Genomic DNA, 6,550 nt, shown 5'->3' on the forward strand with positions numbered 1-6,550 from the left:
GTGAACTTTGGGTTGGGAGGAAATCAGGAGAAGCTTACAGTGAGAGCTGTGAGGAACAAAGACCAAGCTATAATTTCTGAAAGTAAGATATTAGTGGCCCTGACATATAAGCAGGCAAGGAGGTTTGGAAGCTGGCAAAGCCTCAGAGGGCTGAGCAGAGAAAGTAAAGAGCCCTATTTAATGGGTATTAATTGGGCCATTCTAGTTCTGAAGTCTCTGGTTGATGAGTGATTATTTTTATCTAAAAACTCAGTACTTCTTGACAGCTTGGCCACATTTCTCCCCACTGTTATCGCCTTTGACACCAAGGCAGCTGATGTTATTTTCAGCTTTACCCTTTCTCCTTGTATCTTACCCCTTTTCTCCTCTTCTTGCTGCCTAAAATTTTCACTTTCTCTTTTTTCTTAATCATTAGATGTTCTGCATGTCAGATTTTCCTTTCTACCTTAAAACAGATTTTCAAAAGTCTAAGTCAAGTGGAAACAGGAAACTTGGTGCTGAGTTGAAATTATGGTTCTCCGATTGACTAATTGAGATGTCTCCAATTTTGAGATTATTACCATGACATAAAAAGTCAGTGACATGGTTGCTCTCAGTGGCCACTGTGTCAGAGAGAGAGAGAGAGAGAGAGAGAGAGAGAGAGGCTCTGAAGCAAGTTAAGCATTTGTACAGTAGCAGCACTGTTTATGAACGGGGCGTGCTTGTGTGATGTTCAGCTTACCGAAATATTAACCACTTGGGTAGAGAGGGTTAGTTTCAAGGCTTTTTTCTTAAACTAGCACTAGAGGGGCTTCTCACTTTGTTCTTCTGTCAGGTGACAGACAGTGAAAGTGTTAGTTGCTCAGTCGTTTCTGACCCTTTGAGACCCCATGGACTGTAGTCCACCAGGCTCCTCTGCCTGTATTCTCCAGGCAAGAACACTGGAGTGGATAAACAGTCCCTTATCCAGGGGATCTTCCTGATCAAACCCAGGTCTCCTGCATTGCAGATTCTTTATCATCTGAGCCACCAGGGAAGCTTGTCAGAAGTAGATGTAATCTGTCTCCAAACTGTCTTTTTTTTATTATGTCATTTTATATCAATATCATTTTCATGAGAGAAAAATGGGATTTGCCGGGGGCCAGTGTGAGGAACTCCGCCCATGGCAAAGGTCATGAGGAAGAAAGCTTGGCATACGCAAAGGCGTGATCAAGCCTCAGGAAACCCCCAGTTCCCGAGCATCTACCCCAAAACCAGAGTCTGTTTTATGCTCTCACCTACACCTCTGACTTTACGGGGGGCTCTCCCCCATAGCCGTTTCTCTCGGAGAAGGAGTAAACGTGCAGCTCCAAGCAATACAAATTCCTGGGCGTGACAAGAGTGTTTCAGCTTACAGCCTCCTCTGAAGGTTATCTAGCCTGCCTGTATAGGTTCGTCTGGCCACATGTGATTGTTCACAGCCTCCCAACCTGAGAGGCACGAGATGTTTTAGACTTACTAAAGGCAAATTCCTTTGGGAAGTTGGAAATTGTCAGTATAGTGGGTTGGTTAGGAATTATATTGATGAAGGGTTTTTCATTTGTTGTGCCAATAATTACTGCTAATTCCCTGCCCTGGGTGTGACAAGGGTGTCTCAGGTCAAACCTCTCTGCTGACAAACTAGCTTGTGTGACAGGATTATCCATACTCCTGCCACTACACACATGATTGTTTACTACCTCTCAACCATAAACAGCACAGAGACTTTTGGAGTATTTTGAAAGTCTTAGGTAGCATAGGGCTTTTCTCATTGCTGAGTCAATGATTGCCGCCAGGCCTCCATATCCTTAGGCACCTGGGAATATATTAATCAATGTATTTGGAATATAGAAAAGGAAATATAGTAGTTTTTAAGGTTAGCAATACTAGACTTTTTGAGTTAATGAATTTTCTCTTTTGTAATAGATCACTGTACTTTGTTATAAATTACTGTGTCCTTGCTATGTAAAAATGTAACTTTATCACTATCTTAAGACTAAATAGGTCTTAAGGGGAACATTGGTGAAATGATTTTCATTTGTTGGGCTGATGTTTGCTGCTAAATCTCCATGTTCCCTACCTTTATAATGAATATAACTAGCATATAGGAGAAATAAGTATTAACCTTTAAGCATATAGGAGAAATAAGTATTAACCTTTAAGATTAATCATGTTAACCTTGGGTCAAATAAATTCCTTTCTTGACTGTAACTCACTACACCCTCACCCTATAGGAATGTAACTTTATTTGGAGGGTGGTGCCTGGTTTAAGAAAAAACACCCTTGGAAAAAATGTTTTTTGGTTATCAGAAAGAAAGGGTCGTAAAATGTCAGTAGGTCTCATGGCCAGAAGATGATGTAAAACCCCCAAGACCTTTTTTTTATACATTTATGTGAAGCACCTGATTTTGATAAAGGTCAGGACTGCTGACCCCCATGTGACTCTGTATTCATCCCTATGTGTAACAAAAGGTATATAAGCAAACCCCAAAATAAAGAAATCGGATCAGTTTCTGGAAAGACTGATTCCCCCATGTCGCTTCTTTCTTGCTCTCCGTTTTTTTCTGGCCAAATTCCCATCTGGTGCATGGGTACCCACCAAGCCTATTATTTGCCTAGGCTTTTAAGATCGGACTGGGAGGGCCTCAGTGCCTCTTCTCCTTCGGGAGAACAGGAAGACGCCTGCGGCCTACGTAGGTGGTGATTGGTATTCCATGTGAACAAAGTTATTCAGCTCTTTTTCTCTGCTAATTTTCTAATCCCTCTCTATCTGTAATTAAATAAGTTATTTCCAAGGACATCGACTCCATCCCCACCTTCAAATCACCCTGGATCCACCAGGGCTGGACCCCAGCAGGGATTATTTTGTATTCAAATTTTAAAAATAATCCTGAACTTCCCATCCTCAATTATAATTTAGAAATTCACATGGTTTCTCTCTCATCACCCCTAGTGGGGGCAGATTGAGTTTCAGAATCAATTAGACAAATATCCTGATGGAAAGACTCAGAAACTGATGCTTCTTTATTGACCTGGAATGGAAAAACAGAGGAAGCTATCATTTCTCATTCTAAAACATGACCAGTAATATTCCTTATTAAAATTCGTAAGTTCAGACAGCAGTTAGCTCTGTTTGAAACACAGAATATTTCAGTTTGTTGACTCCTAATCATACAAGGGCAGGAGCTCACCTTCACGAATAGCATCTTATACAATATAGAAGCTATACTAAAAACAATGGTTTAGTAGGATTATCAAGTATTTTAGCCTTAAAGTAGACCTTTAGAGGAAAAGGAATTTTAGAAGGATCTGGAAATCTTTACATTTTCTTCAAAACCAATGGAATTCTGTGTGTGTTTTTTTTTTTTTTTAAGTCACAACTCCTTTTTATTCTCTAATAAACAACTTGGGTATGACTTTTAAGGCCTGTTTCAGCAGTTTCCATTTTGTCACCAGCATGTTGAACACTGAACATTGGCTGAAGAAACATCAAGAGGAAGAAGAGGTGGCTTTGCCAGTTAGCTTTAAATATTCCTGTTCACATTTATCTAATCAGCTGTTTCCATGCACACTTTTCTGGTTGCCCCTGTGAAACTTCTTTTCCTACTTAATGCTGTCTCCAGTTGTATCTGTATAAAGGAATGAAGGAAGGGGAGAAGAATTAGAAGACTGTTCAAAAAACATTCCTCTCCAAAACTGAGATTAATTTTAGGGAGACCTTTGTAACATTGAATACAGCTCTAAAATCAATGAAATGGTTTTGGGTGACTTTGCTCTTTATAAGAGAGTTTAATAAGATAAATATTAGTTTAAATTCAAATTTTTTTTAACCATGGGGAGAAAGTTGAAATTGTATGTATTTTAATACTCAGTATTTCACACTTTCTTATTGGCAATTTTTAAACCAGGTTTGGGCTATCCAAATTGTTCTTCAGAGTTCTTGTAAATGCTAAGAAAACACTTGGAAGTATTGTCAATTAAATATTCAGAATTTATGATAGCTAATAAGTGTTGGGGGATATAACTTTTTATGTTGATATAATTTAAAACATGCAGAAAAGTTGCAAGAGTAGTATCAGGGAATGAATGCTTTCAGGGTAACATGGTATGATAATAGTAAGCTGCAGATACCTTGAGGGAACATGAAAGAGGGACATTTAACCCAGGTTAGGTTGGATACGACTGAGCAACTTCACTTTCACTTTTCACTTTCATGCATTGGAGAAGGAAATGGCAACCCACTCCAGTGTTCTTGCCTGGAGAATCCCAGGGACGGGGGAGCCTGGTGGGCTGCCGTCTATGGGGTCAAACAGAGTCGGACATGACTGAAGCGACTTAGCAGCAGCAGCAGCAGCAGGGAGTGAGGAAACACTCTGCTGAGGAAGATTTTTTAATTTCTTTGGATTCAGGAGAAACTTTCAAATCACAATTTCAGAGCATGGCTATTTGCACACCAAGTCAAAGTAGAAGTGAGTTAAGCTTAAGGCCACATGTGCCTGTCCACCGACAGCTTCAGATCTCTGGTTATCCACTGCAGACGCTTATCAGAGAGACCTGATTTATCCCTGAGGTGTTCATTGAGAAACAGAAGGTTCCTGAGGTGTTTGTTGGGAAACTGAGTAAATCTGCATGTTCTTTATGTTTTTAAAAAATAAACAATACATTTACTTGGCAAAATTTTTTAAAATTGCGAAACCCTATACAGTGTATATTCATGAGAGGTCCTTTTGCCTGACCTCGTTTGTGCTCCTCCACTCGTTCCTCTTGCAGAGGGCATTACCAGTTTTTGGCATATCCTTTGGATTTTGTTTGTACGTATATTGTATATTCTGTGTCTCTCTTTTGCTACATAAATGATAGCACACTGTTCTAAGTATCTTTAACTTCACAGTGTATCTTGGAGACTGTTTCCTGTCAATCCGTTTAGATCTGCCTTGTTTATGGTATTCCATTCTATGAGTGTCCTAGGTTGTTTCAGTCTTTTGACACTACATACAGTGCTGTGGGAAATATTCTTGCGCATATTGATACTTCCTATACAAGTGTTTCTTTAGTTTCTTTATTATGCATTCTTAGAAATGGAATTGCTGGGTCAAAGATTATGTAGATTTTTGACATTTAGACAGAAAATGTAATTAGCATTCTTATCTTGTAAAACAGTCTTAAAACTTTTTTGATGAGGAGTGGGATAAAATAGTTATATTACATTGACCCATGAGTGCCTTTTCCCCCCTGCTGTCAATGGCTGTTTGATAGGAGGAGACTTACTGGCTCTAAGAGAAGGTGACGCTTAGTGGTTGGGGGTGAGCTAGAATGTCAAGGCACCTTGTTAATCATAACTGTCCAAGCACTGCAGGGTTGAATCTTGTTGCTTGTGTCTCCACTTGATCTTTTTCTTAGCATAATTTAATGACTGATGTGACCTGGGGGTATGGTCCTAGAGAGCAAAGTGGTCTTATATTAACTTACTGCTTCTCTATGGCTGTTGGATTTTTGTGGAGACCTAAACACTGGGCGGTACCCAGAGCATATTGACTCTCAATGTAATATAACTATTTTATCCTCTAAATCAGGAGGCAAAGGCAGAGACTGGGAGATTGCCCTAGTTATGTTCTCTAGACACTGCAAGCAATGAAAATTATAGTTGTTGACTCAATGTTTTGATGAGAAAGTTGGAATCTAGGGAATTCCCTAATGGTCCAGTGGTTGGAACTTGGGGTTTTTGCTTCCAGGCCCAGGTTCCATCCTTGGTCTGGAAACTAAGATCCTACAAGCTGCACAGCCCAGCAAAAAAAGAAAAAAGCAAGAAGCTGAAATCTAGAATCCTTTTTCTTTCTTGGAGAGAGATTTTGGAAAGAAGATCAGACTCTTGTGTTTAGAAGTTCTGTAAGTAACTATGGGAATAATCACTTAGAATACTAATTGCAATTATTCTGTTTTTGCTGAGACATTTCTTTTTAAAATTATTTAGCTATCACCCTTTCACACATGATACTTGGGGGAAAACACTACTGTCTCAATTGTTTGCTTTTTAAATATAACCTTTAAAGGCCTGTTTTGAATAGGAATCTTCTTCAAATGTACTGAATACTTCTATGCCTTCTGAAACCAGATCAATCATCAAGAAAAAATTAATCTAATTGAATTGGTCCTTCATGAGTAGAGCAGCAATTAGAAACTTGAGTTATTCTTACTAATATAATATTAGTAATACTACTCTTAAAAAAATCATTCAAGACATTTTGGCACTTCTTTCTATTTTATTTTATTTATTTAATTGGTTTATTTTTTGGCTATGCTGCATAGCTTCAAGATCTCAGTTCCCCCGCCAGGGATTGAACCTGGGCCACAGCAGTGAAAGGCTGGAATCCTAACCACTATGCCACCAGGTGACTCCCATAACACTATTCTTCTTCGGGAGGTAGGTTGGAGGGAGCCTGTGCTGTGTTACTTGTCGGATCTTAATTGCCTGAGCAGTGATCAAATTCACACCCTTGGCAGTGAAAGCATGGAGTCCTAACCTCTGGACCACCAGGGAATTCCCAATAATCTT

The sequence above is a fragment of the Capricornis sumatraensis genome, chromosome 4 (genome assembly GCF_032405125.1).
Source record: "Capricornis sumatraensis isolate serow.1 chromosome 4, serow.2, whole genome shotgun sequence".
In the NCBI taxonomy this organism is placed as follows: Eukaryota; Metazoa; Chordata; class Mammalia; order Artiodactyla; family Bovidae; genus Capricornis; species Capricornis sumatraensis.